Source organism: Alligator sinensis, unplaced genomic scaffold, assembly GCF_000455745.1.
Source record: "Alligator sinensis unplaced genomic scaffold, ASM45574v1 scaffold1318_3, whole genome shotgun sequence".
Classification (NCBI taxonomy): Eukaryota; Metazoa; Chordata; order Crocodylia; family Alligatoridae; genus Alligator; species Alligator sinensis.
In genome coordinates this window covers 80,529-106,629 of record NW_005842634.1, presented here as the reverse complement: position 1 = coordinate 106,629, position 26,101 = coordinate 80,529, and the positions used below count along the sequence as shown (strand labels likewise).

General features: G+C 41.7%; 1 long non-coding RNA gene across 1 annotated transcript; it reads left to right on the top strand.

Moving 5' to 3' along the window:
* The first annotated feature begins 43 nt into the window (after nucleotides 1-43).
* Nucleotides 44-14,543, top strand: LOC112551862. The gene is made up of 5 exons (XR_003096184.1): nucleotides 44-795; nucleotides 5,567-5,712; nucleotides 9,332-9,371; nucleotides 11,738-11,868; nucleotides 12,441-14,543. It is a non-coding gene; the product is annotated as an uncharacterized LOC112551862 (long non-coding RNA).
* Nucleotides 14,544-26,101: the final 11,558 nt, after the last annotated feature.

Genomic DNA, 26,101 nt, shown 5'->3' with positions numbered 1-26,101 from the left:
TGCTGAAGTCATTTAAGGCCTCTTACACTTTCATCTGTGTATACTTGTGGGCCAAGGTGGTTTTTTTTTTTCTTTCCTCTTTCATGGAATACAAGCAAAGAAGCAAAGAAATCAAGTGCGTAGGGAAGAAATCATTAGTCCAGAAGTTGGAAATTGCTCTGCATTTGAATTTGGCACAGCATGCCCTCAGTTTTTTTCATTTCCCTTCTCTTTTCATCCATTGCAAGGAAGTGGATGTAGGTACATTTTCTTGTTTAGGTTCTGCTAAAAGCATGTGTGCATGCTGCCCAAAGGGGCGGAGGGAGAAGTTTTTCCTTACTTCACTTCTGGGCTGTCTGTTCAGGGCTTTACACAGGAGGTGACTTGGAAAGGCTTATGAATTCCATTTACTCTGCACTCTGATCTGAAGATCACCGTACACTGAACATGCAATATTTGCTTTATAAAAAAGAGCCATAGCACAGCAGCTATTTAAACATCTTTCCCTTCTACAAGCTGGCAAACAGCCCATGTTCATAGGCATGAAAATATATTTATGTTGAGGCCATGACTAACAAGTGATCAAGGCAGCAGGCATTTAGAAGTGGAGTTTTTCAGAACAGTAGTAGTAGAGGATGTTTGCCATGCATAGCAGGTTTGACTAAATTCAAACCTCCCATTCTGGAAAACAGGAACTTTTTGGACTCAAGTAATTCTCTTTTGTGTTTCAGCCACATCTGTAGTGCGGATGTGTTCCTGGGAAGAATTACATACCTTTATCCAGGCTTGTGTCAAGTTCAGGTCTTCACACCAAAGGTGCAGTAAATTTTTGTTCTACAACTAATCTATTTAATGCTTCCACATAGACCATGCAAGTTCAGTAAAATAACTGTGCATTCCACAGCAGAATGAGGCTTGAGATTTGTTGTTTGCTGCTACTGATTTTCTCTAGTTAATTTGGAGTGCTGATTGTAGCATCCTGCATCAAGGCCATAAGCCTAGCGAGCCCCACTTACTTCTACCAGGAGCTGGCAGCAGGAATTGGAGGTATGTGGCCTGTTTCATTGTGAGCAAGGGTATACCTTGCAAAAATCAAAGTAAATATTCTTCCTTGTACTTGGCTGACTACTAAGAGCTCAGTGTCACTGGCAAGCTTGTAGCCTTGATTTTAAAATCTGAAGCAATATGGCAAAAATGGAAACATGCCCTGAGTCATCCCTGCCTCATTTTAGGATGTCAAGGAGCTATATGGAAGAAATGCTGTGTGATTGCGTAATTTTTTAAAACATGCGCATACACAGAAGGTTTGCAAGTATTTGCACAGGCAACCTTTATATTAACTTTTCTAACTAAAGTCTTGACTTGCCAGTCATTAAAATATTCCTGTAGTGTATTTATAATACACTAAAGGAAAATTATAAATAAATAAGGTGTGTTTATTACCCAGGTGTGTGTACACACTACTAGATTAGTAGGGAGCATAGACTTATAAAAGGGGGAAGAGAGAGAAAATGTAGAGACAGAGTGGTCTCAGCCTAGAGCAGGGGGGCTGGACACAATGATCTCACAAGGTCCCTTCCAGCCCTAAACTTCTGTTGATCTGTGAATCATCTTGTTCTTGCCCCCCTACTTCAGTAGAGGATGGTACAGTATTGACCTAGTCTCACTGCAGTCACAGATTATTATAGGATCGGTTTCGCTGCATGGCTGCCCAGCTAAGAGGCAGCGAAACATGCACTGTACAAAGCTAGCCACAGAATCAAGGCAAGCAGCATAACTTTTCACTCTAACAATAAAACATTTACAGGGTTGCTGATGGAGAGCGATAAGAATGTCAGTGGCTGTTTACGCCGGGGAAGGATCAGGTACAGCCAGTGAGAGGACAGTATTTATTGAGGGTTTGAGGGTTGTTTTTTTTAACCTTTTCAGAGCAGTTTAGTAGTTCAAATTTATTGGGGAACTTTTTTTGCTGAGCTAAGATCAAAACTAGACAATGGGAGGAGATTTGAGAGAACAAGACAAACAAAGCTTCAGAAAAAGTGTTTGCTTATCCTATCAGTGAAGCTTTCTCTTGGAGCTGTATAGAATCCAGCAGTGTTTTACTTGCTGACTTTTCTCCTCTTCGTGATGCTATGTCCCAGGCTGTAGGGCCTTGATAAAAGATCAGAGGTGGACAGAATAGCAGGATGCAATAGGAACCAATTCTGCTCAATATCCACGTCTTCTCCTGGGGAACAGATGGGTGCTGGGGCTGAGAACACTCCTACAACTGCATCTTTTCTAGCTGCCTGTGCCTGTATGTTTTCCTTGCATGCATGCTACAGCCAGATGGACTGTTATACTTGTTTCCTTTCATTTGCCAGCTGTGGGGAAGAGGGTGACTGAGAGGAACTGGGTGAATCATTGTCAAAAAAATTATTCAGAAAGCACAATTGTTGCATTTACAGCTACCAAGAGGAAATGAGAAGCTGCCACTGGAGGGATGTTGTTTTAAAAATCAATAGTTACGAGATCATGAAGCAAAAAGAAAAAAAGAATCGCCACGAGGGCCAGGACCCCTCAAACAGTTGGCTAGAGCAATGGAGATTGTTAAGAACAAACAGAAGCAGCCAGAGCCATTGCCAAGATGGTTATGGCCATCTAGATGAAAAATGAGCCTGACAGCAGCCAGACATCCAGACGGCCAAAACAGCAGCACCTCAAGTAACACATGCATCTGTCTGATAGGACTCTGAGGCATGGACTAGTGGAGTTGAATACAGCTAGTTCCCCCTACTAGATGCCCTCACCAAGGGCATTTGCCACCACAAAGAGTGTAGAGATGGTTCCCTCTGCAGCTAACAGGGCAGGCTGGTGGGGAGTGCGGGGAATAGGACACCATAACCCCTAAGTTCTGGAGAGGATGGTGCTTCCCCCAGCAACACAAAGCCTTGTGCTCCCACTTAGTGAGACTTGTGTGTCAGGCACATTGAAGCACTAGGTGCAGATATATTGTATTGTGCAATTAAAACAGATTAGATTCAAATATTGCAGATTGTGTTCTCCATGCAAACACGCTGAACAGTTGGTATTTAGTGCGTGGCATGCAGTCATTTTGGCTAAGTACGTGGTAGCAATAAGGAGTCACTAACTTCTCAGGAAAATTCTCCCAAAAAGTGTTAGTTCCTTGTGAAGCTAGCTGTCCTGACAGTGTTACTTGTCACTGTAGAATATTATTGCAGCAATGACTTGTAATAATATATGAAAGGATGTGACATTTATGTGAGTAAGAAGAGAGAGATCTGCTCATGAATTATAACAAGATTAAGAGCTAATGCGCTTTGTGATCAGGGCATAAGTAATTGTCCAGCTGGGCTCAGGAAGAATTCATCATCCCAAGGGTAGAGCTTTGCACAAGTTAAAGCATTTTGGGGGTTGGGAGGGTATGCCTTCCTCTACAGCATCTGGCATTGGTCACTGTCAGAGACAGGATATGGGAGTAGACGGAGCACTAGTCTGTTCTCATATGTCAATCTCTGTGGCTCTAGCACTAATGGAAACTGCAGCTTCCTATCAAAACCCTTCCCCTCAAGACAGCATTAGAAGTGAAAGGTAGAGTGACTGAATTTCATGACTTTGAAGTCACCCCATGAGATGAGATTATCCAGGGCTCTCACAAGAAAAAAAGCTGTGTTCCAGGTAGAGGTCAACAGAGACTGAAAGTTAAAGTAGTTTTAAATGAGGTTTCTGGCCTAATATGTAGGTCAGGAGAAGACGCCCTTTCTTTTAGGGTTGCAATTTGTCATTTGAGTTCACACTGGGATTCAAGGCAGCTCAACCAAGGAAATTCAGAGTAAGGACTATCACCCCCTCCCCCTCCTCGACTCTGTTTAACACTTAAATCAGGCCAGTTTGAGTCTAAAAGACAAATCAGTAAGTGAATAGTTAGAATATTTATGCTGATATTTTTTCACTTCTATAACAGCCTCAATACTGAGGGCTTTTTGTCCTGAAGCTTTTCATTAAGGTAGGTTTATTTAGTACCCCTGGCAGATGTGATGCTAACCTGCAATCAGTCTGTTAATCGCATCTTAAATAGTAACCCAGCCACACATTCAGGGAATGAATGGTGCTATAAAAAGGGAAACCAGCCATGAAATATTAGGCAAAATTTGTGTAATATTTTTGTGGCTGGTTTCCATTGCATCTTAAAATTGAACATGTGGCAGGGTTAAGACTACAGGGTCTTTAACTGGCCACAGTGTGGTCCCCGCCAGCTGGATCTGGGATCCTACTGGAGCTCAAACTGGCCCCAGTGTAGTCACTGCTAAAGTCATCCAGCACTGGGGACTGCATGGGAGCCTGTTCAAGCCCCAGTGTGTTCCTGGAGCCGGGTGACAATCAGCTGATTGCCAAGCACTTGGCTTTCAACTTGCTGGTGCAGAAAGAACCTGGGATCATGATCCTGGGCTCCTCCCTGAACTGGTAAATAGGGTGTGATTTTTGGGATCTGATCCTCAAATTCCCAAAGTCCTGTATCCTGCCATGTACATATAGCATGGCAGGAGACACAGTTGTTGGGATCAGGGCTCAGATACCATTGCACCTTTAAATGAACACTTGTCACCAGCTTGAGAAACTGAATCTAAAAGGTCAGTGTAGAAATGTATTATCTTTTTTAAACTATGCCACCTATTACCTGTAACATGACAGTCTTCTTCCTAAAACATACGCTCCTTTTCCAAACAAGATGTTTGATATTTTCTGTCTGACTTGCTTAAATGCTGCTCCCACTAGTGGTCATTAAAATGACAATATTTGCCCATATATACAACATTTTTTTTTCTGTATATTCATGCCATATGTATGTTCCATATATCGTAATCTACGACACCACTCTCCTATTAGTTTTACTTGTTCTCAGCAGCTCCCCCTGACAGATGGCAAAAGCTGGTTGTTTTAATAACTACCATTGTAGCAATCAAAACTCTCACGTAAGTCCTTGTGCAACATGCCATCCCTGCAAAATATAACATATGTCAGCTATATTATTAACAGAAAGGTGGTCAGGCCCAGTTTTTGCTTTGTCCTCTGTACCTTTAGGCAAACCACAAACCACCTATTCAAAATGGAACTGATATGCACTAGAGAGTGAATCACAACATAGCAAGAAATGCTTTTCAGTTGAAATCATTCCTATTGAGCTGAAGTATTGCACTGTTTATATCTCATCAGCTCCAGAAAGCAAGCACAAATGAAAGGACTGATTTTTAGCATGTTACAAGGAAGCTGGCTTAGCTAATATAGAGCATCTGGCCAAATCGACAAAGAGCAATTTTACAACCGATCTGATATCTATACCAACTTTACAGCTTCCTATAAAACTGATTTCATTTCTTCCCTTCCCTGCTAAAGAGTTAGCCTTCCTGATTTATTTGTTTCCTGAATGTAGTTTAGATATCTGATATAAATGAAACCCTGTGTTGGTTTATTCTTTTAATTTGACTGCTTCTAAAGTAACGCCCATCTAAATTGATGTTCATCTAAACAACCTTCTAAATTTGATGTTCATGTTCGACTCTCATTGGCATACCAAATCCATCTAAAGGAGTACAGCAGTAAACATGTGATATCAAGACCCCTTTTTGTATGAAAACATTTACTGAAGTCCCTTCACCCACCTCTGATATGATATGCAGCCACCTTCCTGGGAACAACTGACTTCATTTGACAACGTGAAGAAGCACTAAATAAGTGAGTATTTAGGACAAGAAGTGAAACTGTGAGGGGAATTTCAGCTGGTAGATTGTATAATTATATGAGCTGGAATTTGGCCAGGATGTTGGGGATAACATTTCTGTTCTTATACTAAATTATACAGCAACTTTAATAACTGCAAGTATTCAAAACACTGGTGTTTTAAATGTGATTTAAAAGAAGGTTCCTACAACAAGAGTTATTTTAATAGCATGCTTTGGGTTTAGTGTACTCAGAGGGAAGAGTGTTACCTTGTGAATTATCAATGCAGGACTATGAGCATCAGGCAAGTCGAGCCCTGCTTAATTTATATGCTCTGATGAAATAACAGTCTGAGATGGTACAAAAGGATGGGTGGGAATGACTGACTTATAGCATTGAGCCTAGCATGTACACATCACAAATAGGTCTATGTCGATGTCTAAACTTAAAATGCACTCAGCTAGATCTATTTGCTATATTTGCTGTTCACCGTTGCAGCTGTGTTTTTATACAGTTCTAATAGGTCACACACAGTTTCTTTCTGAAGGCTGACTAAATATATGTTCTGATCCAGGTCTCTCACTGAGAAAACTCTTGTTTAAGGTTAAAACTTGCTTTCTGTGAATATTCTTTAATAATCCTTTAGATGCAAATGCTGATGCACCTTTTTATGTTGAATAACATGTAAGTTCACAAAATATCTCATTGACTTCAAAAAGATAATCAAGAAAATTAGCAGATTATCTGACTCCTGAGTAGCGGGACAAGGGTCAGGTATTTCAGAAATCATCTAGAACATTTCACTCACTGTGGAAGTGTTTCTTGGAAACTGTTTCCTGACCAAAAAGCCTCCATTTTTCCATTGGTGTGCATGTGCTGAATCAACATAATGCTGCTCTGATGCTGTAAAATTGATACTGCACCTCAAAAACATACAAAGACTGAAAGTTTTGCTATGCTGTATGGGGTATGTTCTCTGTTAAGTCATCACATAGAGTTAAAATATCTGAAAAAGAGTAGCAGAATCTTTCCATGCAACTATCTCAACAGGTTAGACATTGACTTTATACGCACATGTAGTTAAAATATGTATGTGCGTGCGCACACACAAACACGCTAAGGGCCACATTGTTAGCCAGGTTCATTTCAGTCACTAATTTTATGTACTCAAGTTAGCATCCACAGTGGACTGTTTAGAAAAACAAAAACTATTTGTACATGCAAATTTACCAGTTTCCTTAAAAAAAACAAAAAAAACCCCCAAAACCCCAAACAGGTAAAAAAAAAAAAAAAAAAAAAAAAAAAAAAAATAGATGTGCATGTAAAATTTGAGACCAGGAGGCTGGAAACTTGACCCTGTATCTAAAATTGTATATGTACACAATTAGCAATTTAAATAGACCTAAACAGGGAATTTTTATGACCAACAAACTGTTCAGCAAAAAACATGTTCCACTCTTTTACTAGGCAGAAACAACCTACTAGAGTTTGGTCTTCTGCATTATAGCCCTGATTTAAATGCCACTGAAGCTAATGCAAAGCTTCATGTTGAGACACTGGATCAAGAGCTTCAGGAGCCCCATGTCTATGGGCAGGCACACCTGTGTGTACGTCTGCATGCACACTTTTTTCCTTTGAATATAATCCTAAATTTAGTTCAGCAAGTTACCTGTCTAGTAGCAGCAAATTACATTATTTAGAAATGCTGATACATATATCTTAAAGGATAATAAATAACCTTACCAAAAATATGGAACTGTGTACATGGACAGATCTGGGGCTTTGAAAAGGGGGGTGCAGATAGTGTGAGACATCACCACATAACACAACATATATTTTTCTCCAGTTAAAGAAAAACTAGAAGCTTTACTAATAAGCTAAGGGCCTTGTGCTACATTTTTCAGATCAAAGTAAAAACAAATATAACTTTATTGGAATGTGTGCTAATTGACTAGATTTTATATTAAATTAACCCCCCACCCCAAACTAGGCCAACAAAAAGTCAGAAATATTGTTTCATTAGTTCTGTGGTCATTATATTTAAATGTGCATCTCTTATTCAGATTCATAAAACAAAATCCGGTTTTCTTGAGTGTTTTGACGGTGCCTCCAATACTTCAGTGTCACTCGTTTCTGCACCCGAGTTAATATTACCACACCTAAATTAAGGATTTTAGCTCTAGCAGGGTCCTAGCCGCTCTAGTCTGCCAAACTGTAAAATAGGAGAGAGGCAAAACCACGAATGGCTAAACAGACAGCAAAAATGCAGAAGAAAGAATAGTTTGAAGAGTGTAACATCAAGACCATTAAAAAAGAGAAAGGGTTGTTAACACCTGTGAAGTGAAGAGGGATTAGCAGGAATCAGGTGGATTATAATGAGCCATTAAGTCAACTCAATGACCTCAGAGCTACCTGAATTAAAATGCCGCTGGGCCTCCTGGGCAGTTGATTTAAAGTTTTTTGGGTGGAGCAGGATTCAAAGGGATGGGGATGGGGGTTGCAAATGTACCACTGCACTCCCCTCCTGGATCTGCCCCTGCATGTGTATAGGTACAATGAACAATTTAAACAAAAAACCAAAAACCGTGCCCCCTCCCTCAAAAAAAAAACAAAAAAAAGTAACAGTTTTAACTGAAGGTAGAGGTGAATGAAATTATTAGAGCTGCTTGTTTATTTCAGATTTGGATAAACAGTTTCTAACTATCCTTAGTCCTTTTATCACAAAACTGCAAGCTCAGCTCTACAAGGGTTTTTGTTTGTTTTTTCCCCTTTAAAAAGAAAATGAAATAGTATTTTTAAGGACAGAACTGTTGGATAGCAAAGCAAACGTTTGTTATAACTCTATGGCAAGATTTCAAGTGATATCCATTTTAAGGAAGCATATTCATTCCACAAATTTTGAGAGAACAACTTACATGTAACACAAAAATGTCCTTAGGTGACACCAAAATGAAGAAGGCAAAGGCTAGGTGTGATTCTAGTTCTTGCAGGTGTGCTCTCATAAGGCTGGGAAAGTCTTTATTCTGGGGGATGGGTTTCCATGAAAATGTTGGCAATCCTAAATGGAAACAAAAAAATATATTAAAAGGAGATGTTAAAAAATGTGTGATCCAAATATGACTGAAGCTTGTATTTTTTCAAACAGAAAGCAGAAATGTTGTTGTATGTGGCTTTTGTAAATCCATCCTTGTGCTGTTCAAAAAGAAGAGCATAAGCACCTTTTTAGAAACTTGTTGTGGATTTGGCATCATGAAAAACACTTTAGGAAAAGTCTCTTAAGTGTTGGCAAACATGGATTAACTCCTTTCATGTAGCTGAGTTTTCTGAAATAGGCAAATAGTTTGCTATGACATACATTTCCACGCCATCAAAATAATTTTCATGAGGGTGACATCTCTGGCCACCAAAACTGGCTGGTAAAAAACTTAAGTAGGTTTTATTTATCTTGAACCCTTTGATTAATTAAATGTACCACCCCTCCCGCCCCCTTTCAAAAGAGACCTGCAGCATTGTAGAGACTTTTTTTCTGTTTTTGGTAATGTACTGCAATGAAATTGTAGTTCTATGAGAGATTCAGCTCTCCCAGCTCTCATTTACATAAGAAGGACTTTAATGGGTGCTCCATGTCTTACAGAGGGAAATGGTCCCTGAACTATGAAGCCATTTTGAACGAGGTAAGCCAGTAAAAAGAGCCTGTAAAGGGGTATAGGTTGTAGCCATGTTGGTCTAATGACATAGGCAGACAAGTTTCTTTGGGTAAATCTGATATCTTTTATTAGACCAACTCAAATAGTTGGAAAAATTCTTCTTTGCAAGCTTCTGGGTCTAAACACCCTTCGTCAGGCTAGGGAAGCATCTGCAGTTGGCGTGTGCTCTTCCTGGATGCAATCCATAACGCTTGGATTATATACCATGAGTAGAGGTACACAGCCAGGTCTGTATCTTGTTCTTAGGCAGCATCTTCAGATCAGGAAGCTGCCACAATGTCCATGTGGATCATGACAGCTGAGAGAAGAATTAGGGCAGTCTTCAGGGTTTAACATGCAGTCGAGGCTGAAGTAGGCCTTCCAAGTCTTAGGAAGTACAAGCCACCTTCCTGTTCTTTCTTGCAGCAGCTCACAAGAAGCCACCCACATAGTTATGTGATTTAAGCAGGCGGGAGGGGGTTGTCTTGAATGTCCCTTTCCTCCAGAGTTCATTAGTTGGAATGGAAAAAACCTCAGGCCATCAGTGCCACTAGTATGGCAATGTCAGGTTGCTGACAGCAATGTTATTTATATAGTACAACTGAAAAAGGACACTTGAAAGTGCCTCAGTTATAGGGTCCCATTTAAAAAAAGAAATCTAGCATCTGTGAAAGCTCTCCAAAATTGTCTTCCTCGGTAGAAATCGGATGTATATTTTGTTGAACCGGTCTCTTAATTAGGTAGGATAAAAATGGCTCTCTCCCCCAGTGTGCTTCCTGTTAGACAATAGTGTCACACCTGCTTTTTCTGCCAAGCCTGCAAACAGATGATGTATTTTTTTCCCCACAAAGATGCCCTAATAAACAACAACGGATCCGCTTTTTAAATTTTATTTAAGCTTTTCTGCTGCCCAAATTTCTGCCCGTTTGCTTGGGCTGCACTGTTCATTAAAATGAGACTCTCCAAATGACCCCCAATCATTTGCCCTTCCTGTCCATTCTTGGTTATGCCAAAAACTGTTAGTTCACAACAGGAAACCAATAGCTTGTGCTATCAGGAGACATTTCCTTCACAGCACAAAACGTCTGAGTAATAATTTCAAGCAAGGCTTCACCCATTTCCTGTAAAAGGAGGAAAGTTTGCCTATCCCAGTCCCTGAGAGCTCTTTGTTTCCATCCTTTCTGTGATGTAATGCCTTCTCTATAGGGAAGATGGATCATTTTCCCTTAACAGCATTAAATTCAATATCCTGTGTAAAAATTTTGATGCTACTTTTTCAACTGTTAAGTGTGTACTGTTTACAAAGGAAAAAAGGAGCAGTTGCAGTTTACACTTGTGGCATCCCCTTTTTAAAATAAATGAAAGTTTTAGAGTCAGGGAGGGGGGGAGCTACAATGAAAAGATGAAGGTTAATGATGCAGACATGTTTCATGCAATGTATTGCCTGCAATGGAGAATGTTAGCATTGCAGCTGTTAACTTCTGCACACTCTTCCAGTAAGGGCTCAGCTAGTATCAGAGCACATGGTAAACACCAGAGAAAGCTAAGGATTGAAGCGATCATTTCTGGTTAGGTATGTTATTGAAACACTTTACACTGGCCATGTCTACACGAGACGCTGACTGTGCAGTAGCTCATTAATCCTGCTACACGATGCGACTGCGCAGTAAGCATGACCTGATGTTACTGCCCAGTAGTAATGAGCTACTGCACAGTCAACATCACCTAAAAGCCATTCAGTGACACTACTGTGCAGTAACTCTGCCTATTTAGTACTTTTTATACCGGTACTAAATGACTGCACAGTAACAACTGTGCAGTAAGCGTCCCATGTAGACGTGGCCACTGTGAGCTAAAATGCTGCATTACACAGGGTTCAACAAGGTACCTAAACACCCGCTTTGCTCCATCCCTATTCAGCAAAGCACAAGCATGTACTGAAGTCCCACTGATTTTCTTACATTTTTAGCTGAATCAAGGCTGTACTAGACTGTTAAGATTACACAGTTAACATATCAGATAAATTATCAGGAAATGCAAATGTTAATTTTTTTAGTGGTAACACACGTGCATGTTGTATTGCTCATACATTTAGACTACATACATTTAGACTACAACATATTTAGCTATAGGGATAGGCAAACTTTCCTCCTTTTAGTAAACAAAGTAGGCATAGAAAATATTGTGGCCATGCAGCTGGGCTAACTTACCCTTCCCACTGGATCCCCCTGATAATCCCTTTCTTGACTTTGTTAATTTTTATTAAACTATGTGCAACTGTACGAATTCAGAATTTTATCATTTAATTTTCAAAGAAATAAAGGCTTGTAAGATTTTTGTTTTACTCATTACAGGCAAAAAAAGTCCCTAAACCACTTATGTGAAAAAAGCACTTTAAAACATCTAAACTTTTAAGCCAGTTCAAATCCTGAAGGATGACTGGGGACATACAAAGATAAAAGTGCAGAGACAGATGCTGCTACAGGTATGAGCTCTCAAACTTAACACAGTTGAGTATTATACATCCTTGGTGTACACATTTTAAGTGTTCATAACGTCTATTTTTTATTGCACTTAATTGTTCAATATCCATGATCACATGTGTGTCAAGATTTTAACTATTGCTTTTAGTTATGTGTGGAAAAGACCATAGCAATCCTGGCTACAGGGAGGGTGGAAAGTCTTTTCTCAACTTAAACAACTACAAGTATTTATTTTGCCCACATTTTCCATGAAAAAACACCACTCTGTTTCATCACTGAATGGAGACCAGATAAAGAGGAGAATGTCAAAAAGTTTAAGACAGTGGCCCTTATCACAGTTACTGTAGTCCAGTCTTAACCACAGCATTCACTTGCACGTGAAGTTATCATAAATCTTCAGTTCTTCTGAAGTCAATATATCTTTGACGTGCTTGCATCCTCTGCCTTTGTGTGTCTTTTGCACCAAGATAACACACAACGTCTCTTGTTATATGTCCACTCATTCCAGCCAAGAGGCCCATCACACTCAGTTTTGTCTTACGTTGTTACCTTATCCTTCCTTTTTATTCAACAGGCTTCATGTGTGGGGCTCTCCCTCTGTTTACTTCATTACCTGGAAGACCGCGTGTCACAGCACAAAGTGGTCATATCTGTGCCACCTAGAGAAATTGTTGGACCACAACTCTCTTCCAAACTTGTGTTTAAGAACAGGTGTGTTTGGACCTAGTTTTGGCTTTAAAAGTGTGAATGTGATTTTCCAGATGATGGTAGATAGGACCTTAATGCTTTACCTTCTGCAATCCATGTCTAAACCTACATTTGCCAGTTAGCAAAACACCACCCTTTGGAGCTGGTATCAGACTTGAGAGAGTTTAGACACACAAATCTCTCCTTATAGCTGCATTCACTCCTCAGCCTCTAAGTCAGGTGCTACACAGACCTGTCAGTCTCTGAAGATTTTTTTTAAGGCCCTATAAATGAAATTGTATATTTTTAGTGGGGGTGAGGACAGCATTTACCAAGTATTTGATCACTGATGATTAAACAATTTCTGGAGAAAATTCCTAGAAACCATTCACTAATTCTTCCAATTTTCAATATGAAACTGAAGTGCTGAATGGGCACAGCTGGGCTAAGTGGCAAGGAAGATGACAATTGTCTACAAAAAGTGTTTGAAGGATGCAAATATCAAGGAGTCTGAATCTGAATATTTAGTGTATTTTAAAGATCTGTAGATGCAATGAGATTAAATTAAGTGAAAATTCAGACTCATCAGCAATGAAAAAGCCTCTTGTCATTGTTCTCTGTTACAGTCAAGATACCCTTCCATGGGGATAGAGGAACCCAGATCACTCAGAAGAATTTATCCCTCCCATTAAATTTATAGGTAAAAATCATACGTAAATCTATCTTACTAACGGGTAGGCTGACATTGGAAAGATTAAGAGGCTTGCCCATGATCACATAATTAACCAATGGCAAAGATGGGACTGACAGATCAGAGTTTTTTAAGTCCATATAGGACGCATCTACATGTGCATTAAATGCACTTTTGCTACTGCACATTAAGTTTATTACCTCTAATATGAGGTACTAACTAAATGCATAGTAGCCAGTGCTACTGTGCAGTAGCAAAGGTGCATGGTCTCTCCGTGATGCTTAATGCGGAGTAGGCTAATTCAATTGTGCATTAGCACACTAGCACAGCTTTTGTTGTGATGCTCTAATGCGCAGTAGCCGCCAGCAGATGCCGGTGGCGGTGTTGGCCGGGGGAGGGTGGCAAGCGGGGACTGCCCGCAGATGCCAGCAGCAGTGTCAGCGGCGGCGAGCAGGGACTGCCAGCAGATGCTGGCAGGAGGAGGAGTGGTGAACACCCGCAGAAGCCAGTGTTGGCCAATCTTGGGGGTGGGGGCATGTGCCCCCAGTGCCCGCCCACAGGTTGTCTTTGACTGTGCAGCAAGCATCTTGTGTAGATGTGCCCTTTGGCTACAATAATGCAACCTTATTCTACAGCTGCTTTTAGTATATATGTCTGTTTGCAAGTTGCTCCATACTCCTGGTTGTTATACAGGACCAATTTAATGAAGGAGGACCAGAGTTCTTACTAAAGCAACAAGGATTTTTTCATGGATGCATTTGTGGGGTGAGGGTGTTGATGTAAGGTACAACCCAACTAGACTGTGAAATGTTGGAAGCAAGGAATGGCCAAGTGGCCTCATTAAACCTGCAGAGACAGGAAAACAGCTAATAATTTACACATTTTTTTAAAACAATGCACTATTCAGGCAAGTCAAACTATAATTTTATCAGAGCAGTGATGTGGACAGTGTACCACACAGAATTCTTGGCTTCAAGTCACGTTAAGCAGCAGAACAGTCTAGGACACTGGATGCCTTAACTGCCTATGTTTCTTAACCAAGTTAAATCCTTCTAACACTTCTTAGGCCAACATTTCTTCTCTGTACTGCTCAGTCACTTATTGTGTTTGACATTTTATTTCCACTTTTGCAATGTCATCTTGTTTAGCTCATTCTCCCAGTGTACACTGGCCAATCTACAAAAATGTAATTGTGATGTTTTACACTAGATTAATATCATATTTTGACTACATGCACTCTTAACCAGCAGACTGTAATGAAAACAGCTGTTCATTATTAATATGTTAAATAAAGTAAGATTCCCCAATGATATTTCGTATGCTAAGAAATGATGTAATGAAACTCTGGGCCATGTGAAAATTCCATCGTTACATCACTCAGATTTCCCTTGATGAGTAAAAGGCCAATTCACTTACCTGAAAAGTTTACTTAAATGCATCATCTTTAAGACTCTGGACCTGTAACTGGCTGCCTTAAACAACTTTCCTGCATGGTTTATATCTCTGTCTTGTGTGCTGCTGTAGTGTGTTTTCACTCTTTCTGCACTATAGGAATGTTTCTATCTCATGCAAAATAAGAAATGAAGGCTTTGCTTCATCCTCTAATACAGGTCTAAGAGAAAATAGGGCAGGAGAGGCCACTATTTACAAAGAGCCAACTGTAGAGTAGTCTGGAAATGATGGTTAGGTATGGAGGGATAAAAAGTGAGAGAGATGGGGAGGGAAAAGCATAAAAGAGAAAAGCAAGGGTCAGGAGAGCTAAGAAAAATGGAGCGAGAGAGAGACACAATAGGTACTAATGGACTGCAGACAGAAACATCAGCCTTACTCACACTGAATGTTGCACATAGCTGACCTAGTAATAGAGTTTCATCCACTTCCACTGGGTGGAGGGAGGTGGGTACTAAGGTGCAAGGTTGACAGCCCAGAGGTTGTGAGTTTGAGACCACAGCAGAAGCGCTCATGTCATGACCCTGTCAATGAATCTGCAAATTCTGCTAAATACCTTGTCAGAAGGACAGGAAAAAGAAAGGACCAGGGATGATTTTAGATCTTGGAACCCAGTTTTCAAAATGTAGTATTTTTAGGGTGTTCAGTGCCATACCCTCAAAATACCTTGTTTAGGGATCTACACAGTGGCATGACTAGGTTGGAGCAAGTGGAACACCCATCCCAGGTGCCAACTTAGTGATGGCACCAAAAGCACTAACTTGGGAGCCTTTGCTGCAGCAGGAACAGCCCTGAGGTGCCCAGCCACGGAAGTCAGGCAGGCCTGTACCGTGTAGTGCGTGGGGCTCCACCAGCCCTTTGCACCCAAGGGACAAGCTAGCCAAGTGCTGGGTGCACCAGCCCTGCAGTGTAAGTTGCCCAGGGGATGTCCTTGGTGCCATGTTTGCTGCTCCTCCTGTGGCAAAAATGCGAGGAAGGGACAGCATGTAGCTTAATCCCTTCCCACTTACGGTACGGGACATGGGGCGCATCTACACGAGACGCTTAATGAACAGTAACGTAATAACGCTGCACAGTAGCGTGCTGGGCAGAAACCATGCTAACACACTACTTTGCAGTATTATTAGGCTACTGCACAGTAAGCATCACAAAAAACCTGTGTGCCCGTGTATTTAGTTAGTACTTCATTAAGCAAGTATCAAACTAAATGCACAGTAACTACTGCGCATTAATGAATGTGTAGATGTGCCCAGGGCTGCCTGGCTTCTATAGCTAGGTAGTAAAGGGCTGTACCTGCTGTTGCCAAGGGGGTCAGGGGCATCCTGGTGCCCCGTGCTAAGCTTGTTGTACATTATGGAGCACAGGGCTGCCCACTTGCAGAGGAGATGAGACTCCTCCCCCAGCTCCCCAGCGGTTAAGCACTTTTGCCAGGGTGCTGCAGGACCTTGCTGCGCCTCTGGGCCTACATACTCATTGGAAGACTTTAACTACAGAGCTGTGGGCATGACCATACAAGACGCTACATCACCATAACAATGAGCTATGGGGATGTAGCTTGTCACTACGGTAACATAGCACTGGTGGGCAAGAACCGTGATGCCAATGCTACTGTGCAGTAGTTCATTACTGTACACTGGCAGGGTCAGAAACAATCAGTGAACTGCCAGGACTGAGCAGTAATGGCGATTACTATGTACTCATTTAGTATTTGCTAAAGCAAGTGCTAAATGACTACCCAGTAACAACTGTGCACTCGGGGGCACGTATAAATGCACCCTGTGTTCTCTAACTTAAGCCATTAGACATGGAAGCTGGACTCTGTGGACCTGATCCCCAGAAACACTGAACATGCACATCTCCTATCATCTTGGTTAGTGATATGACATACCCACAAAACTGATGGAGAAAACTGATGGAGAGCACTAAAAAGTATTTATCCAATGTACACGTAGATAGTTAAGGATAGATTCACTTATACACATGTATTGCAGCACGGGATGCAAACATTACAATAAAATGGATTAATTTATACTTATAAACTGACATACCTATAAACTGAGGAAGTGGCTAGCATAGTGTTGCACTGCTATTATACAAATAAATTCCGTACATGTTTTGCCTGATTAGCATTACAGACTGGGGGCTGAATCTCTCTCATCCCTTACAACAGCTTTATACTACACTGATAACAGAAAGCTGTCCTATACTACAGAACCAGTGCAGGGGGATCTTTGGGTGGTAAAGCAACTAGGGAATGGGTCTGGGGTGTCCCTAGGTCTCAGCAAACCATTGCTTGGGCTAAGAGACTGTTGGTTGCTTTAATTTGCCTGAATTACCTAGCCAAGGTATGCATAGTGCTCTGTGGCTGGCATGGTCATTGGGAATTTTTTGTTTTTAACTTTTTATGCTGCTTTGTACAGTTGCTAGACTCCAAAAAAAAAAATCAATGGGATACGAGAGCAGGGTGGGGAGAATGCCACATGGCCTTTCCCAAATATGATTTGTACATGTTTCCATTTCTTGACCATGATCTGAGCTCAAACTCAGGGTGACCTTGAGATTTACTAGCTAAAAGAAACAGTCCTGGTACAGCTGGAACAGGTGGGTGGCCAGATAACATGGAAAGAGGGAAACATCAGCTGTCTTTGGAAAACAGGAGTGAAACATCAGCTGTCTTTGAAAAACAGAAAAGGAAAAGAAAAAGCTCTATCTTGCTGAACTGCATGTCCTGCTCCACTGAAAGCACCTCATTATATAGTTTTGGAAAGGTCAGTACAGTATCTTCAACACAAACTTATCAGAAAGTTCAAAGGTGGAATGCAAAACCACACAGTGTCCAGATGTTTCTTTACATGGTCCAAGTCGGGGAGATTGATAAGTAATTCACTTTTTCTAATGAAAGAGTATTTATCAGAGATCATTTTAGTTGTGCCACAGACCCTAACCTAGGGAATAGTCTGGGTCACCCACCAGGCTACTGAAACTCAGCCTGCGGTTTTCTGGAGGGACATTTGTTTTGAGTGACCTCCTCAATCTGCGCAGCCTCAGCAAGGGAGAGCAGGTAGCTGCCCAATGTATACCAAATAGTGAAGTAGAGCTCTTATGGTGCTTCTCCTTCCCCTACTCACCAGGAGGCAGACATGGGAAAAGGTAGAGGGGAGACACGGTGTCAGAAGGAGCTGCAAAAGTTTACAGCGCATATCAAAACTGCCTTACACCCAGCCAAACCAGGGACATACCCTGGGACTGCAACAGTGAGTGTCCCATGTCATGTGCTTTTGTCATCTGTTTGAACACAAAGCTTCCCAGGAGGGGGTGTTTTACATGCAGCCAGGTTTTCTGGTTGAAATGTTTCTCTCTCACATAAAGGACCAAGAACATAATCATCATCATCAACAACATTAGAAACCATATGCTAACATGCGGTATCCGTACAGTGTAACTGAGCTACAAACTACTAGTAAAAGAGACTCACTAATTCTTAAATGGAGAAGATGAAAAATAATTTAATTCTTAAATGGAGAAGATGAAAAATAATTTACACATTAATGCAATGAGGGTTCAGACATGTTCCCACTCCTCTTTTGACTTCCAAGAATTAGGGCCAAATGCTGGGCCCTGAGGCCAAGTCTGAGTAAATGGGCTTTGAGCAGTAGAAAGCTGCCTGCTTCTCTCCATTTTTGGCCACAAAGCATGCCTGGAAGTCTGTCCAGCACTAAACAGTCACACACCCACTAGTCAAGCCCCAGTTTCACTAGAAACTTGCCCTCCTTGCCGCTGCAGCGGGAGGTTTCCAGCCTCAGAGGGTCTGAGGAGTCCCACTGTACAATTCTCTCACATGGCTCCACACATCAGAATGAAAGTTTGACCACTTCTCACCTCTTACCAGCTCAGGGGAATAGAAATGGTCTGCATGATGAAGGGTTTCCCTTGACTAAGTATGGCAAGAACTGACCACTCATTTGTAAATCGATATGACTGGCTCTTACAACTTGGTTCTTGAAACCTGAATCTCAACACCTTCAGACTTTACAGAAGTATTTAGAATCCAGATCTGAGTTGTTTTCAGTTGAGGATTCTTTCTGTACAAGCCTTTGGGCTGGAATGCCCCATGTGCTCATGCTAAACCTGGTCAAACTTCAGGACACTTCAAGATCCAAAACCAAACTCAAATCTGGACAACTTTTTTTGAGTAATCTGGGCCAGGTTCTCAGCCATCCTGCGGAGTAGGGCAATTAGCAGAAGGGCTTGCCCATAAGCAGTGTTTTTTCTCAAATTACATAGATAATTGTAACCGGCCACATCTGTACTTATTTGGAAACTTCCAAAGTAGCTCTGTACCCACAGCTTCAACCCAAATAAGACACATGGAGCATTTCTTAAATTGCTTATTAAACAGAACAGCAGCAGTAAATCAGACGCACTGGCTATTCAGCATTTGTGTTGATTTTCAGGTCCCAGTGCTAATTGAGTGCAACAGCTTTACTATCTAAAACACAGCAGGTCCTAAAATTATAGTATGATTTTCATTAGTATTGCAACAAAGCGCTCTCCGCCCCAAGCACAGCTGTGCTAGTGTAGATCTGCTATGGGAGCCTGGGCAGGGGTTATACATCCCTGCAAGCCAAGCAGCCAAAAGATATTCTGTCTCGTGTCTGGGGCATGTCCTGTTTAGGGGGCTGCAATGCAAGCAGGAATAGATCCTCTGAACACTGCCTCCAGCAAGGCAGCAACTTTGAGTAACACTGCAGCACTGAGGGAATTGAGTGGATCTGCTGCTGCTCCTTGGCCTTCTTCCATGTCACCCCAACAAAAAGCCTAATCTGGATAGGATTCATTTATACAATGCTAAGGTTGGCAGAATCTGCCAGAGCCTGCTCCAGAGCTCCCAGTTTTACAGCTAAATCAGTGGTAGGAATTTTATGTTAAAACTCCCTAGTGTAGACAAGGTTTTGGACTGGATGCTGTGGTCCAGGATATGGGCCGTTATTGGGCAGTCCTCTTTCTATGAAAAATGAATCTACAAGAACAATTTGTACATGAAAAAAACTAGGAATAAATAGAGTCTTTAACTCCAAACACACCCTGCACAATCATCTAACCATTAAAATGCCATAGATAATCTTCAGTTTAATTTTTGTTCACTTCATTTTTCAACTTTAAAAAATCTCAAGATAGATACTGCTTTATGGAGAACTTTGGCAGAAAGTTTAACTGATTGTATTTATTGGCGGCATCATTATTCACAGAAGTAGAAGTGTGGGGCGGCGGGAAATCAAAGCTATTAAAAGAGGTCAAATTCCAACCTCTTCCCTGGGGCGAGTCTCAGTTTTAGAGCCATTTTTCAAAGGAGATTTTACATTTACAATCTGGGAAGCTCAATTGGAAATGGAGTGGTTATAGGCTGAACACCCTGATGCAGCTAATCTAATGCTCTTCCTTATTCTGAGGTAATGATTTTATCAGGCTCTGATCTCCATATGCCTGAGATGCAGGAGTCCTAAGCAGTTCAAAAACTGGTACAGACGATCCCAAAAGGCTCACCACCACCCACTGAGATCTCTATGCAGCCTCTACCTGGCTCATATGTCCCCTGTTCTCCCTGTGGCTGGTTTGACATCATTGCTATACTCCTTTCTTCTCAGCTAAGACTCCACTGGATCACAATAAATCTGGTGACTGCAATGGCCTCTTGGGGCCTCTGGCAGCCAGCATTGATCACAGAGCAGCCTTCAGGAGGCTACCAGTGCTACCAGTTTGCCTCTGGGATTCTGGAGCATGTATACAACCTGGAAAGCAGGCAAAACAAGCAAAAACAGCCTGAAGTGTTTGCTCTTCGGAATCACTGTTCTGAGTCCTGACCAAGAACTGCTGTGTTTGACCTGCATGGTGGCTTATTTGACCAGGGTTTCCATCCATTTTATAGTTAAGAGGTATCTGGCTCACAAATTCCCTCACCCCTTCTAGCACTCTGTACACGGAGGACAAGAATTGAATGCATGTAGTAGGACTGTGCAAAGCTTCAGTCCCTGGTTTAATCTGGTGGAGATTTGGCCCGATTCGGTGGCTGAATCTCTGCATCCGAATCAAACCAGAGGACCCTTTAATCTCCCCAAATCAAATCGGAACCTTCCAAATCAATTCAGAGAGATTAGGAAAGATTTGGTGATTTGGACATAGACAGAGCTTTAAATGGTTTTCTACATACTTCGAGGTACCAGGGGCTTGTGAATCCTGCAATGCTGGGGTGGATGGAGAGTCCCACAGGAGGGGGCAGGAGGGGGAAAGGCTCCCCAGCACGCTTGGCAGCAGACCTGGAAGTGGACCAGAAGCACTTCCGGTCCACATCTGGGTCTGGCGGAAAGCGTACTGGGGCCCCCTCCCCCCATGGCTCTGTGACTGTTGCCTCCTGGGCCTGGGGGGCACTCGGGGTTCCCCTGCAGCCGATCGCCAAGCCGGGAGCTTGTGGATGGATGCTGGGGTCCACTTCCAGGTTTGCTGCCGAGCACGCGGGGGGAGGGGGGGACCTACGCTCCTGTGGGATGCTCCATCTGCCCCAGCATTGCAGTGTTCATGAGCCGTGCCTGATACCTCAAGGTATGTAGAAAAAACATTTAAAGCTGTCTCTCTCTCCGAATCACTGATTCTCCGAATCAGCATCAAATCTTCAGATTTGGATTCAGCCAAATCAAATCAGGACCAGTGATCCGAATCAATGAATTGAATCACTGTCCCCGATTCGGGCCGAATCCAAATCGAATAGGGCCCATTTCGCACACCCTAGTATGTGGCAACTCAATTGCTTTGTCACACAGATGTTTACCATCTTTTTCATGGAACAAAGTTTAATGCTGTGTCAGTGCTATTAATTAGCACATTTTCTACAGAGTGGGAAATATTTGTGGGAATGGGCAATATAACATGAGAATGTCTAGTATTAGTTATTTCTATTTTACTTTCAATTAAAAAATGAACTAAAAGCATCTGTCCACAAGCTCTAAGTGCTTTGACTACTGTTAAAAATTACAAAACCAAAAAAAAACCAAAAAAAAAATCAGTGTTAGCAGTTGATCTCTTCCTCTCAGGGCCCAGCACATACCCAATAATTACCTCCCCCGTCCATTAGCCAATGGCCCAGGCCATGCACTCTCTTCAAAGGCCTGGTGAAACAGAGGACAATGCAGCATGCACGAACTGCTTTAGTTTTATGTACCTCTTTTGGATCACAGGATTTCAACAGCTGCCTTTGGTGCCTTCAAAGTATGAGAAAATAGCTAATTTAATACAATAGATATCCCCACCCCAGAGTTTGTGGTTTTCCAAAACCACAAGCTATGACTAGATGTCATTCAGATTCTCTGGTTAGAATGTTTCTGTACTACAGCGCACACAGGTTTCTTAAAAGGGTGATGAATAGATGAAATGACTGATTACACCTTTTTTTTTGAAGAGAAAGAATTAATACAACCTAGTTTCATACATAAAACTTGTAGACAGAAAAACCTTCTGAAAAGAACTTTGCTAAATGGTTACACAAACTCATTATGAAACCTTGCCTGACAAGGACTTCTGCACATTGGTTTAAAACTACAGCTGTAAGCTGCACAGAGGAAATGACGAGAGGATATAAAGAACTACGGAATATTGAATATTTACTAAATAAAGATCTCAGTTTAATCGTGTGCCCAGTCATACTGTCAGTATTTGACAGAAACACTCCACACCCCTTGCTCTGTTCAGAGAGTTTATTTCTGTCCCTCTGAAGCATATGTGCAGTAAGCCACACTTCGCTAATGCTCTTGCAGTAGCAATTTTTTGCCTCTCTTTTTTAAATGTAAATCCAATCTAGAAGGGGACAAGCAAATAAACACTAAAGCAGAACCAAAATGGGGCACTTCATCCCCTTTAATTGCCTCCCCAACCCCACCCCGACACAGCACCTCAGTTGCTCAAGGACACTCACTTTGAGAAGTCATTTTTCAAACCTCCAAAAGCTCAATCTGATTTTTTAAAATTCTAGCAAAATGCTGACAAGTACTTCGCAACTTCATCTGACTCTATGAGGACATGGCACGATCTGGGGTAACTAAGGTCTTTCTAGTCTTTGAGTCTTTCTAATCTGTATTATATTCTTTCCCTTCTGATGGTACCCACCCACACCATTGCATGCCTACACACATGCTCTGGGGCGTTCTAATTAGAACGCGCTAGCATTGCCACAGTGTCATGTGTTTTAAAATGAAGGTTTAAAAATGGCCACTGGGGTGCTTTAACTACAGCTTGTTGAATAAGCTTTAGTTAAAGCATCCTGCAGCCATTTTTTTAAATGCATGGGGGCTTAATATAGGTAATGCTGCAGAGTTTTAACTAAAGTGGCTCTAATTAAACTGGAATCACTCTAATTAAAATGTTCCTCCCCACTCCCGAGCCCATGTATAAGCATCCATTGTGCTCAGCACCGTACAAACATGTAGAAAGAGACAGTCATTCCTTAGAGCTCTTAACCTTAAAGCACAGACAAAGGGCAGAACGTGGAACCCATTTTAGAGATGGAACACTGAGGCAGGGAAAGATTAAAGCGATTTGCCCACGGTCACACAGGAAGTCAGCCTAAATTTCCCAAACCTTGGTCTACAAGACCATTTCCTCTGAATGACTGCCAACTCGTTGTCCAATAATAATAGGCTGAATTTCAGTTAACTCTTACATTTCACATTGGCTTCTTTTTCACTATGGCTTTGTCAATCTTCAAGTGGCACAGGCATTTGGGGATTTATATGAGTATATATTGGCCCATGCAGTAAAAGAACAAATACAATTCCATGCAACTCATCTGACAACTCATAAGGAAGAAACAGCCTAAATTCTGGAAAGCATACATAGCATACATTGAACATACACAAACAGGGTATTTAATAGATCTAGGGGGATTTTCACCTTCCTATGTTTACTCCTAGATAAGGGATCCCCTTGTTTTAGGAAATCATCAGTTGAAAATTCTTTGTTCAGTAGTTGAGATAAATTTTTTTCACATTCATTAATGCAAGCCAGCAAGAAAGAAAAAAGGGAAAGGGAACAAAAATCTATGTTGGTCTTAGCTCAGAGAGGGCTTTTTTTTTTTTGTGCCCATTTCCACTCCTGGCCCCATAATGGTCTTTTTGCCATTGTACCTCCCTCCCCCAAAGTCCTTTCCATATGGCTAAGATGTACTTCATTGTTCCAAGGTATCACAGGACTCATTCTGTCTCAGCTGGTATGCATACAGCAGCTTGAGCAAAAATGGAGAAGTATATATTTGCTGGATCAGGGTGAAAAACACTGCTGACAAATTGCTGACTGTAACACCAGTGCCAAGTTAAGGAGAATGAGATAGCCTAAAAATAACAGTGATCTGAATTTTTTGCACCTTTTTTTTTTGGATGACTTTGAAATGTCACTCATGCTTACTGATGTTTTTTCCTTGTCATCACTGGCCCTCCTCCAATAGGCTACATTGCATTCCATATCAGGTCTCCCAACAATGCATTTCCCCACTCCTCTCTAAAAACCCTAACAATGTCCTACAGGCTGTGGGCTCAGGAAACTCTTTTTTAGCATTGAATAGTAGAGCTGCAAGTCCCAGGCACATGTGTGAAGTCAGCAAAATGTAATTACTAGTTCCTCTCAGCTCTTACTAATCATCAGAGATTAAGAGTGCTGACAGATGTGCAGGCCCCCGCTCTAACTCATGACACTTTACATAAAGCACCATGAGTTAGAGTGCTCCCTCACCCAACAGATGTTCACCTGGGGGAGGGAGGAGATCAAGCCTGTCTTCAGGAGCCCAAAAAGCCTGCCTGAAATGAAGAAACACCTCTCTCCCCCAGCCCTGACCCCCACCCCCACAGCTTCAGGACTGTCTGGAGGAAGAGAGGGGGGACGGGGAGTGAGCTGCTGGCTGGGGATTGCTGGAAGGAGAGGGGCTGGGGGGGATGTGTGAGGTGGGGGGCCTCCAATCCATCTAACCCCCTCCAGCTCAGGCTGAGCAAACCCCAACCCAAAACTTGCTCCTCTTCCACCCCCTGTTCCTGCACACAGCCCCAATTATGTCACTAATTAATCCTAAGGAACACAAGTTCCCTAAAATGCTCCAAAGTGAAGCATCTTCATTTGATCCCCCTCATTTGATGCGGGTTAATTTGTCATGCAATCAGACACTTTAAAAGCACTCTGCAGCACTGTACGTGTGTCACAGCACAGCTGTAGAGTACTTTCAGAGGGCTGATAGTGCGACTAACCTAACTTCTGTCTGTGCCCTAAATGCTTCTCTGGCAAAAGACAGGGAAGTCTTGCATGTTAGATGCTAACTGGCTAATGCCACCCTGCCCTACCTTCTACCTGTATTCAGACTGACACAGCTAACCATGACTATTAGCTTCTCTGCAGCAGGCTGCAGATACTTTTTCCTTCACACAGACCACATCATCACTGGACCAAATAACACAGATTATAACAATGATTCAGCCTTGAACAGGAGGCTGGATTAGATTATCTCCTGAAGTCCCTTTCAACCCTACTCAGGGCCAGATTAGTGGGCCCTAGGCAAACAAACTCATGGGCTCCTACTTAATACTGTATATTTATATTACTTTTTTCACTCAATAATCATAATATGTAAAATAAGCACAACTGGGCCCCTTCTTCACTTACGGCCCAAGGCACGTGTCTAGTTTGCCTATGCATTAATCCAGCCCTGGTTCTACTTTTGTATGATCCTATGATCCGAGCCTCCACCTGCTCCTCTACCAATGTCATAAACATCATCACCCGCTTACAGCGCTCCTCTGCTGTTTATGTTAGACAGATGGGGTGATCCCTATGTGAAAGAAAGAATGAACACTGCTTTGACATCAGTTCCAGAAAGACACACAACACTCTTTGGAGACAGATATTTGCTTGGTCAGACATGTCCAGGTATATAAGACACAATAGTAGTATAACAGGCCCTAACAATGCCTTCTACTGCAGTTGTTTGATACTGCACAGAGGAGATGACAATCATTGTTGTGGTCACAGTTATTGCTGTGATCATTAATTTTCTCTTTTATAAATCTATTTTTCCTTGTATCTTCAAAACTTCAGTTGAACTTTCTTCAATACTAATAGCCTGGCCCAGAGGTTACTGAAACCAGTAGAGATTACATTCAAATGTCACACGTCACCACAAGAAAGGATCAGGAAAATATAATTAAACAAAACAAAATCTGCTTAGATTTTAGGGTCACTACAACCTGCTTGTAGCAATTTTTGATCAACAAGCAGTCTGTTCTATGGCACATGCTCAACTCAATACAACTCAGCCCAACCACTGCACCAGTTTACAAAATGCTCCCTTTTCTAAGAATTAAATTCTTAATTTAGATAAAATT